This window comes from Augochlora pura, chromosome 5, assembly GCF_028453695.1.
Source record: "Augochlora pura isolate Apur16 chromosome 5, APUR_v2.2.1, whole genome shotgun sequence".
Lineage (NCBI taxonomy): Eukaryota > Metazoa > Arthropoda > Insecta > Hymenoptera > Halictidae > Augochlora > Augochlora pura.
The window spans coordinates 1,161,310-1,173,543 of NC_135776.1; the positions used below are offsets into that span (position 1 = coordinate 1,161,310).

The window sequence follows — 12,234 nt, forward strand, 5'->3', positions numbered from 1 at the left end:
GGCGGGGGAGCGAGACGGCGGAGAACACGATGGATCCGGTCGCTAAGACAAAAGCGACGAATGCCGTCGAATAATCGAGAACGGGAGACACGCCGGAACGAAACGGGCGATGAAATGTTCATTGAATCGACTACTCCATTCAAATGACAGCGCCGAGCGCCGGAAGAGTTATCGAACAAAAGCTTTTGTCGGTGAATACCTTTTAAATTCGGAATCCGTCACTTTGTCGCTCTTAAATCCCTTTTTTTTCCACCCGCTGCCCCCGCCCTCAACCTTTGCCGGGTCCTTCTTTCTCCTGCCGGCGCAGTTTTGCTTCGCGAGTCGCACTTTTCACTTTCATCGGTCGTTCGTTCCTTCGTTTGTTCATTTATCCGTCGGTTCATGCGTTCGTCCATTCCTTCGGCCATTCCATTGTTCTTACCTTCGCTCGTTCCTTCGGCCACACTCGTTCGTTCGTTTTTCCGTTCAATCACGAGTACGTTAGGAAAAGACAGCTCGACCCCGGTACTGTACGAGACACGCACTAGTGCACATGATAGACACGCACGAGAACACGTAGAAACCCTTCACACGTGAAGATCATTCGTCACCAATATTGAGAGAGCACATGAAAGGTATGTATGTTGGTGCAACAGCGTAGAACAGCTCAGTAATTAGTCGGACGAGCGCCAGTAGTAAGTATACAGATCCATCGTTAGTCGGAGAGATAGTGCAAATCACAGGCGATAAACTGTGTTTGTCAAACAAGTGTGCAACAATGTAAGTATAGACGATACGATTTAAAAAAAATTTTTAATGGCGGCAGAGTATATCAGCGGATTGTCAGGTAATGTATTTATAAAGTAAGTATAAGGTAAAGTCTGACTTATGCTTGAGTTGTACTCCACGGAAAATTTTGTCTGGACTGACGTTGACTTGCACTACTTGCGAGAAAAATCCTTAAAATTTCCGCTGACAAGATTATACAAAACACAGACAGCTGATTGTTCGGGAAAGTCTGCTGCATCGATACAGTATAAGAAAAACAAATAAGAATACAGCAGAACGATAATAAATAAATATAAAAGTTACTAAACTTTGAACAACAAATTATATTACTTAATAATGTTTTCATTTGTTTTCCTTGCATAGGATCGATGCAGTAGATTCTCCTGAACAACCCTGTATACCCGGTTTATCATTTCATGCCACCATCTCGCAATAATTAATGTTTATCGGAGACCTTACATACTACATTCTTGGTATTCGAAAATGCAAATTTATGGACCGTGGCTCACTAGCGCCGCGTTGCGGTAGAACGGCTGAACTAAAACGTGCTTTTTATTGAATTTAAGCATTTACAAAAACATTAATTGTTGCTCAATGGGTGCATTAATTAATAAACCAAAGACATAGGATTGTTCAGGAGAATCTACTGCATCTATCCTATACAGTGAAAACAAATGAAAAAATTGTTAAGTAATATAATTTGTTGTCCAAAGTTTAGTAAACTTTAATGTTAATTTATTATGTTTTGTCATAATTTTGTTTATTGTTCTCATACTGTATCGATACAGTAGACTTTCGCGAACAATCCGCCGTCCTTGGTTTGTTTATTTATGCCCTAATTATGGCACAATTAATGTTTTTCTGGAAGCCTACATTGAGTGAATAGTGCGTTTTAGTTCGGGTGTTCTACCGCAACGCGGCGCTAGTGAGCCACGGTCCATAAATTCACATTTTTGAATGCCAAGAATGTAGAATGTAAGGTCTCCGATAAACATTAATTATTGGGAGATGAGGGCATGAAATGGTAAACCGAGTATACAGGGTTGTTCAGGAGAATCTACTGCATCGATCCTATCCAAAGAAAACAAATGAAAACATTGTTAAATAATATAATTTGTTCTTCAAAGTTTAGCAACTTGTTTGTTTATTTATTATGTTCTGTCGCACGTTTGTTTATTGTTTTTATACTGTATCGATGCAGTAGACTTTCGCGAACAATCCGCCGTCCTTGGTTTGTTTATTTATGTCCTAATTACGGCACAATTAATGTTTTTCTGGAAGCCTACATTCAATAAAAAGTACGTTTTAGTTCGGGCGTTCTACCGCAACGCGGCGCTAGTGAGCAGCGGTCCATAAATTCGCATATCTGAATACCAAAAAAGCAGACTGTAAGGTCTCCGATAAATGTTAATTATAGTAAAATGATGGCATGAAATAATAAACCAAATACATAGGATTGTTCAGCAGAGTCTACTGCGTCTACACAGTAAAAAAAACAATAAAAATCAATACAGCAAAACATGATAAATAAACGAAGAACTTACCAAACTTTGAACAATCTCCAAAAACTACCTCTTCAAAAATACCTACCCGCATTTCACGTTCTCCTGATATAAAATTAGAAATTTTGCAGAAGTAGTACAAGTCAACGTCGGGTCAGACCTAAATTTAAAAATCTTCGAGGTAGTGCAACTCAACGACAAGCGACGAGTAATGGAAGGTGTGGTTGCGAATCTGTTGGACGGGATTTCCTGTGATATTTCATCGTTTTTTTTTTTTGCGAGAAAGACTGACCGACTGAAGGAAAACAATAAGTCGTGAGAAAAGATTGAAGATAAATAGTGTGGAGGAGTGTGGATATCGAGACGAAGAAGGGAAGTAAATAGAGTAGAATGAACGAGGAGGGAGCTGGTAAGACGGGTTTGGTTGGACGGAGTTTAAATCGAGAAGCTGTTCGCGGTGAAATTAATCCTAGCTGGCTTTTTAAACTATTCTTCTGCGCACTGGTAATTAATACTTACCTTGCCTTTGGTCTTTCATTACTGCGATTCTATTGTGGCTGGAGTAGGAGAGGAAAGGAAGGAAAGGAAGGAAAGGAAGGAAAGGAACGAAAGGAAGGAAAGGTAGGAAAGGAAGGAAAGGAAGGAAAGGAAGGAAAGGAAGGGCAGGATTCGAGGATGAGAGATTGAAACCATCTTATCCACATCGATTTGTGGAAGAGTAAAGTTACATAAAAAATAAAAGAACTTGTTAACATTTCTATAACGCAGAAATTTATTAACAATACGACAGATTCGATGAACGTCTAAGGTTCAACGCAACTTGCGACAACGATCACGATCAACCGCGTTTTGATGATTCAAACTTTCAGTACCGTTGCAATTATTACATTTCAATGGCTGTTCAGTCCTGGATGTCGAAGTCTTGCAACAGCAAGAGCTGTGGAAGGAATAATCTCTTCGAAGAAAATTCCCCCGGCTGTACGGCGGTCGACGAGTTCGACGCAATCGTTTCGTTTACGGCGATCCAACGGCGTTTCACGATGGCTCCAGGGTGGTTGCGCTCCTCTCTGCGACCGGCGTCGGGTCGCGACTGGTTCGTTTACGGTGGCTCGACCCTGTTTATGATCGCCGGGGTCCACGGAACGGCTGCCCCCGTCGCGTCGACAATTGGCGTCGGCGTAATTAAACGCGTGTCCGGGATACCCGCAAAACAAACACAGTCGCGCGACATGGCTCTGAATCCGATCGAATGTAACGCACGCCGGAAATGCGGCCGAATATCGCGTTGTTAAATCGGCGCGCCGAGACCTTTCGAGACCTTTCTCTCTCGGAGAGACGGTCCCTCCTTTCGCGAGCAAGGAACGAACATCGAAACAATATTATCTCGCGAAATGACTATCGTCGTCCCGCGTAGAACGATGCTCGAAAGTTCAAATTGAGATTTCGAGAGTTAATAGTTGGCGGAAAAGTTGCGTTAGCGGTTCCGCGGCACGGAACGGAGATTAATGTTATACGGTCGATAGGGGGAGGGGAGCGAAGGGCGGAGGGCCGCGGCCGCCCTTAAGCGGCGTTTCGAGGAAACCGGAATTAATTAGAAGTACGGACAATCTCGGCCGAGTGGCCGAGTCTCGAACGTAGAGAGAGAGGAAGGGAAGGGAGAAGGGAAGGGTGGGGGGATTAACCGAGGTAAAAAGAATCGGGAAAGAAAAGCCGCCGTTTACTTCCGGTTAAGCCGGCGAACTATGCCGGGCGATGGAACGACGCGCCGCCGTCTCTTCCTGTCCGGTAGTATGCCGGTGTCCTTAATATGCTCGGAATTATGGGAGTTACAGAAAATTGCCCTGTAAAGTCCGAAGTTCAGGATCCTTAATGCCCCCTCCCCCCACCCCGCGCCGCGCACCCCCCACGGATCTTACAATCTGGAATCTTAGATTCCGGGGAAATGCCCCGTGGCCCCGCTGAATTTTATGGTTTCCCGTTGTCGAGTCTCGCGCGCGCGCGCTAAAGTTCACGGTCGTAACTTCCCGAATTCATCGGCGAATTTCGAGCGGAACTTTCGCGAGATCGGCCGATTCTCGGCGTCTTTTTACCGTCTACGAGTCGCGACGGATCCACGGCAGCCGGAAGTCGCGGCGAGCCGTCGTTCTCGGATCAGCTCGTTAGAGATCGCCGCGCGCGTTCCGCTTACGAATTTTTAAATCCCCGTTTATTCGGACACCTGTTCCATTTTCAAATATCCGAACCCCGTCGACCGATACGCGAACGAACGTCGACATTCAAATACGACGAAATGTTGAAAAAAAAAAAAACAGTCAGAAATAATTCGGAACAGCTGGAACACATTTGGCGAGAGATTTTTCGGACACCCTGTATAGCTTGCAGGAAGACCGAAGAAACTTTTACGGCAACCGAAATGGATGAGCGCCCGGATCGTTGGATCAACTTGTAGATTGCTATAGGCAATGGAACGGGGTGGCATTCCGAGTCGCTAAGTCGCTGGTCCGTCCCTGACACGACGGCTCGGCCCGAGATACCTGTGCACTGCGGGCCCGCTATAGTCGACGACCTTGTAATTTAAGGTTGAAGGTAGACTGCGCCGCACAGAGAGAGAAAGAGAGAGAGAGAGAGAGAGAGAGAGAGAGAGAGAGAGAGAGAGAGAGAGAGAGAAGGCCGCTCGATAAAACACCGGCAGTGATAGAAGTCTCGCGTGTCGAAGGGGTTCGAATCTCCCTCCCCCGCTTCTTTTTCCTCCAGAGCTTCGCGGAACTTCGATCGGCCGCTCGTTAATTAGTTTCGTCCGGCAAAATCGGGCGAATCGTTTGTTCCCTTCGTATAAACAGCGCGTTACGAAGCATAATTCCACGTAGCATGCGATAAGAAATTCATGTTGGCCAGCGGAGGAGGAAAACCCGTTTTAGACAGACTACTCCAGTTTTAGTCTAGTAGTAGCTAACAGTTTTAGCTGTTACTTTAACCCTCTTAGTGCCGGAGAGCCGATATATCGGCCCGCTCTGCCCTGGCGAAAAGTGCCTTATATTTAGACATTTATTATTTATGTAATTTCTGATGAATATAGAAAAATTGGTGTCGCTGTTTCATTCTCAGTTTCGTTCTCGATACGCTGCTTTTACAATTACCTAAATATTGCTTTTCGTTTGGTTTTTACGAGCCATTTTCCAGACTCAAGTAATACCGTTGGCTTTTTCGCTCGGTGCTAAGAGGGTTAAACCTTTGCGGCGATATGTCCAACCCTCGCCAAAACAATGTCTCTTTCTCTCTTTCGCTTTTATTTAAGCTTGAAACCTATTCAATTTGAATTGAACTCTATCGTCGTCCGACGAACGCGTCGTTAACGCGAGCTTGGGGCGCGGTCGAGCGCGTTGCGTCGGCTTGGTCCAGGGCTCGGGAGACGGAAGACGGAGGACGGAAGACGGATGCGTCGGCGAGATCGGACGTTTGTTCGGCCGGGAATCGAGTAAACACAGGGACCGGGATCAGAGAGCCGGGAGGGTGACTCGATAATTTGTTTTTATTCAGCCCTCCGTCCGAGGACAAAAGGGGTATACGGTATCAAATTCGCGGATCGGGGACGAGAGGGGAGACGCGTTTATTGTGCTTTGGGATTGAAATCGTGTTCCAGAGAGAGGGTGTGAGAGAGAGAGAGAGAGAGATGTTTGGACGAGGGATGAAAGGGAGTTCTCGGGCGAGGAGAGGGTTTGGAGCGGGTCGTCCGAGGGCTGTGTCGGGACGACAATGCCGCAAACAGTCCGTAAACAATATCACCGGGAAGGAAAAGCAAGTCGAACTCGCGAAAACCTGGCGTTCGAGATCGACGCGTCGTCGTCGTCGTCGTCGTCGGGGATACGTGGGCGAGGCTCGGATTTTCCGCTGAATTGTTTTTCCTCGGGAACTTCTCGCTCGGAAAAGCCTGTCTTAGGATCCTTGCGACATCGAGCACGGATTTCCGAGCGTTCTCGGACAACACGGTCCCCAGGTAAACCCGTCGACGAGCGCAGGTCGTCTTCGATCAGCCGAAGCGCGTCGAGCGACCGGGCTTTAGACATTAACCCTTCGCGCTTCGATTCCCTTCTCGGAATCCTCCGCGGTCCTCGTAAAGAAGACCTGGCGAGGTCCTCTGCTCGCCACTGGCGGAGTGGAGCAGCGGCCGAGCCAATGGAATATTCGATTTTAATAAATAAAGCGAGGTGTTCGAAGGGATTTCGGTTGAAATTCGATTGCTCCGGCTTCGATATTCACGGCTCGCGCGGGCTAGAGATACGTAGAAACGAGCGAGGAATTCGATGAAGCAGCCCCGGCGAGCGCACAGTCGCGAAAGAAATCGCGGAGAGCTGGGCTAACGCGAGCGCGGGCTGCCCAGAATGATTGTCGACGAAAGGAGCACCGGAAACGGCCAGAGGTATTTGTTTCATGGAGCGGCGGGAGCTTTTTTAATCGCGCTAAAGGTCGGCCCTTCTCGCCGCGCCTCGCGACGGCTCGTCCCGTCTCGTCCCGTCGGAGGAGTCGTCGCCAGCTTTTGCGCAGGCCTGTACAAACGCGACGCTCACCCTTCGGAACTGGTTGACAAGGGAACGGGCCCGCCTCACCCCGTCTTACGCTCGTCGGAATTGAAATATCGTCGATAAATCGCAGCCTCCTTCGGCCGTGCGTGTTACACGGCAAATTGTATTACTTTCGCGGGCCAGGGCCGACCTGTAACGCGGCCGACGATCCTCCGCGTGGAATTTTTCACCAGCGAATTCGCCTCCCTCTCCGTAATTGACAGAGCAATGGTTCTCCCTCTCGGTCTCCGAACGGTCCCTCCACGACGACGCTGCAGGCTCTATATCCGAATTTTCGAAGTTCGGAATTCTTAGAGCACGAAATTCTCGGGGCGGCAGACATTCGAAATTTTCCCAAAAATCTCCGAGCTCTCGAGAGATCGGAGAAATCTACCGGAGCTCGAACTTTCAAAGGTCCGAGTCCCCGTCCGTCCCGCGGAACTCTGATCCGTCGGCGACGAGAATTCGCGAAGCTTTATGGAAACGGCGCGGGCATCGCGAACCGGTCGATGCTCGGCGATTTTTCGAGCCGGATAAATCCGCGGCTCCCGATTGTCGCCGACGTCAAAGTCGCGCCGCCGCGCCGGTTTAACGACGATCCGTGAATCGACAGCGATTCGTCGATCGACGCGCGGCCGCGCGATCTCGGCTAATTGGCGACAAAGCGGACAAACAATAGCCACATCGCGCGAAGCGTCTGCCGCGGTTCGCGTCGATAAAATCGCGAGGGCTGAATAATCGAGCTCTCCCCTTTGATCGATGACAATCGCGTTCGATTCGATCACGCGTGTCCCGTTGAATGGGCTTCTTTGTCACGGCGGGATAATCATTCCGCGCGGCGAGCTTTTCCTGCGGAGAACGAACAGAGAGACGGACACGAAAGAGAGAGAGAGAGAGAGAGAGAGAGAGGAGAAGGGTGCGGCTGCGCCGCTTCGAAAATTGATCAGTTCTCGCGGTAATTGCTCTCGCAGCGGTCGCGGTCGCGGCCACGATCGTTCAATTTGAAATCAAAACGGTTGCATTCGCGCACTCCGCTGCATGCTCTGCACTCTTACCTCGAGTCGAAGCTGAAATCGTCGCGACAAGTTAGGCTCCAACGAAGAGATAGCGAAACGCTACGAACGACGACTCGTCTCGACAGGCGGGAAAATTAGTCGCGATGCCGGTAAAACGCAGCCGGGTCGCTCCCAGGTTTATTTCGAAATTCCGTGTTGTAGTTTCGGGGGAGAGGGGGAAAACGCATCGTCGGCGTGTTTTCTTTGCTACGGGCACGCCGGCAGACACCGGTCGTTACCGATGGCAATTCGCAGGAAGTTTCGCGTTTAAAATTCATTCGCGATCTTTCGCGCAGCGCTCCCGCAGCTCCCTCCGGTGCTCTCCGCCGCCGGCTTGCGAGGAAGAAAGTTAGGCCGCGCGCGTTGTTTGGCCGTTTTGTCGCGGAAATTCGAGCACCGTGGCTGTTCGCGAGGATCTTGAACGGAACAAAGACGCGGGACTCTCGAGGAGCTGCCAGCTTTTCGGAATAACAAATCGCGGCCGGGAGATGGAACGAGCGCGCTAGGAGAGAGACAGAGAGAGAGAGAGAGAGAGAGCGAGAGAGAAGGGGCATCTTTGGAGGCGAAGCTCCTTGGCGCGCGATTTCCGGTAAATAAATAGCCGTTGGCTGCGACGGGGAACCTGTTAGTAGCTGCTCTCTTTCTCTCTCTCTCTCTCTCTCTCAGCGGGAAGAGGAAGATCGTTTTCACGGGGATCGATCGACGGGAAGGGAAGCGCGTCGTTCACGGAGAAGCGATTCACGGCTGGAGAAATCGGCGGAATTGCTTTTTCTGGCCGAAGGACGATCGTTAATCGACTAGCGAATGCCGACGGATCCAGGAGCCGGTGATCCGTGGAACGAGTTTTCAGGGGCGGAGGATAATTGGGTCCGGCGGCGGGCACCGCCGCTCGAAATAAATTAGCGTGTCCCGGATTTTCCGGGCCTGCACGCGATCGTTAAAACGACGCGGCCGAGACACACGCACCGCGACCTCCCTCTCCCTCACCCTCTCTCTCTCTCTCTCTCTCGCATTCGCTCTCCGTCACTCTCTTGGAGCTGATGGAACGGTAAGCAACGGCCCGACGAATCTCCGGCCGACTGTTAAATATTAACGATCCGAGAGCATATTCGGAACCGACGAGTTTACCGTTTTCGCGTCACCGGGTAACCAGGGCTGTCGCGCGATTCCGCAATCGATTTTGCAATCGCACGCCGCCACGAGGCCACGGGTTTTTAAGCGCGCCGCTCGAAGGGCCTCGCGGGACGTCGAACCGGCCGCGTCCGAATGCGCCGATCGAAAATCCATGGAAAATCCATTTCTCGTATTCTCTAATAACTTTAATCCGTGGAAATCCCACAACGACGCTAAATATCACGACGCTCGGCGTCATTCGGTCAATTTTGTTCTTCCATTGTTCTCTCTTTTGCCACGCAAACAAACCTTGTACAATCTGTTCGCCTCCTTTGCTATTTTATATTATATAAAATATAAAATGTGATATATGATATGTAATTAATTTAATTAACATTGATTATTCATTAACCTTTCGCAGTCGACGCTGGCCCATAAAATGGACCGTGTCGCGTCCAAACAGAGAGCTCGATGTCTCTGTTGGAGAGTTCTCTGCTGGGAGCTTCGAGCGTTCGGGTATCCAGGTTCCGAGAATTCCGCGTTCGGAAAACTGGCGGCTCCGAGTGTCGAGCCGAGTACGAGGATTCGGGACTCGGAACGCCAACGTCGGCCGGGAACTCGGAGGGATCCAGGGCCGTGACGATATTTTCTGTTTCGACGAGGAGAGCTCGGGGCACCTCGCGAGGCTTCCGGCGTACAGGTGGCGATGAAATCTTACGCCGAGTGGAATTTACAGAATTTCGTCGGATGAAATACGATAACGAGACCGTTTCGGGGTTCGGGGGCGCGCGGGGAGAGCGGTGGAAACCGCGAACGGTTAAATGGAAAGCGATTCAACCTCCTTCTCTCCCTCTCTCTCTCTCTCTCTCTCTTGGTTCCCCTCTGTGCAGGCCGCGTCGCGTCGGCTCAGATTTATTTTGCAATTTAGCCTGACAGTATGCTGTTCATCTCGCGAATCCGTGATTCCAACTTAAATAATTCATAGCCCCTAATACGAATAGCAATGGCGTCGTTTAAAACCGGGCACGCTGAAATATTCACCGGGGTTCCTCGCCGAGTCTCTCTCTCTCTCTCTCTCTCTCGGCCGAACGAGTGCGCGCGACGACGATTGAATATCAACAATTTATAAATTTTGACGCGGCTTTAATGCGGCCCCCTCCTTCCCTCCTTCCCAACCCCCCACCCCTGTCAATAACGTCATTAATACCATCAACAAGCCGGTAACGATGTTTCGTTGGCCACCGACGCAACTGCCATTCGATTTCAGAGTCGCGACGGAAAAAAAACCCAGCGACTCCAAAGATAAATCCTGTCCGATATCTGGGTTATTCGTGGATTTCTCGAAGCGAACAGTGCCGCGTTTGATTTAAGGCTAGGTATTTTTAACCCTTTGCACTCGAGCGGTGAATCTAAAATTATTCTATTACGTTGCGAAATAAATTTTGTAACAATAAGGTTTAGATTTGACAAAAATTATCAAGTAAAACTGTTGGCAGGAGTCGCAAGAATAAATTTTGTATGCATACAAATTTATTTTGTTAAATAGAATGAAAATACCACGAACCAGAAAAAAATTAATTTAAGCTACGTTGCATGAAAAAAGTCCTACGGGAGTGCTACTTAAAATCGGCTCGACTTGACCCGATAAAGTAGAGGCGTTTATCTTCGAATTAAGGGTCGAAGGTTTTCCAATTCTTCGAAGCGATCTCGTTATTGTTTTTTAATCCAAGATACCTTGTTTTAAAGTAGACGTTCCCGCCGTTAATTTAAGCCGCGCACCGTTAAAAAAGTCCAGCTGGAACACCTTGCGAGATCAACGGGAAGTTTCCACTTAAAACGACGGCATTTCTCTCTCCTGTCGGGGATCAGGATTTTTCGATATCTCGAAATGATCCCCCGCGATTCTTTCGCGACCCGAGAGCCGCCCGATCTTAATAAAACGCGCGAGATTTATGGAGTTACCTGGACGGCGGATGACGCTGATCTATACCACTTAATATTGATACTACGTAACGCGACTCCCGCTGACCAAATCTGGCTTCTTCCACTTCTTCATTATTAATAGGAGCTTCGAATATGTGACGTGTCCGACCGGTATATCGATCCTCGGTTCTGGTAATTCTGGACGCCGATGCATCGCGGTGGGCCGGAATACTTATGGCCTCGTAAATTTATTTCCACGCGGCTCGACAATGCCACTGTCCCGACAACTGGTTAGCTTGTATCCCGTTTTAGACACGGAACGAGATCGCCCCTATCGAGATGGAAAATGCGTTCGAATAAATAAATATACCTGTCCGTTTTATTTAGGGAAATCGCGGCGTCGTTTAACGGACCGCGGAATTTATCGAACTTGAATCGAACGGCAGAGACCACCGCCAGCCGACCACGAACAATTCGAAGAATTTAACTATAATATAATATTATATATATATAATATTATTAAGATCGAGAATACGAAGTAGTATCGATGCCGACAACATCGCGGCCCATCGTTCGCGCGACGGCTTAAATGGTTATCGAAAGCGAATCAATCGGAGGAGCAGAAAGCGAGGCGCGTCTGACCATCGGCATCTTATACCACTTGTAAATCGACCCTGCAGGCTGAGAGAAAGAGAGAGAGAGAGGGCCAGACGCGGGCGCGTAAATTTATATTCGGCGCAAACTTTGCAGCCTGATCGAAACGATCGTGAAAATAGTGCCGGAGGGTGGCGGGGAGCGAAAGGGGTTCGGAGGCGTGCGAGAGCCCCGTTTCCCAGGGACGAGATTCAGCAGAATTCGCGAACTGCTGACCGGCGCGCGGCAGGGTGGCTCCGGGAGGGAGGGCGAGCGAGCCTGTATCCTGTTTCTCTGCGGTCTATCGCGGTTTTATCCGGCACGGGGATCCAGTTCGCAGGCCCGCCGACCCCGGCGTGTACCCTCCTCTCCTTCGAGGTGCCGGCGCGGCAGGTTCTCGCCCTCCGAGACGATTATAGATCATAATTCGCCGGGCTAATTGACTAATATTCCCGGCCGCAGAGTATCCCGGCGATAACGATCCCGAAACGATCATTATTATGGCTGTTTATTTGCATTATCGCGTTATCGCGCGTCCTCTCGAACGAGGATACTCGATCCCCGTTATAACAGCGGCCACTTTTCATCGCCCCCCCTGGCCGACACGCCCCTGCCGCGCGCCGGCATTGTTTTAATTAAACTTCTGACGCGGATTATTAGACTGCGAACGGCCAAAAATTG

At 49.4% G+C, this 12,234-nt stretch overlaps 1 protein-coding gene across 1 annotated transcript in view; it reads right to left on the reverse strand.

The window, feature by feature from the left end:
• Positions 1-12,234, reverse strand: part of Cow (Proteoglycan Cow) — a 148,701-nt gene that overhangs the window by 43,775 nt on the left and 92,692 nt on the right. The gene's annotated exons all lie outside the window — the stretch shown is intronic.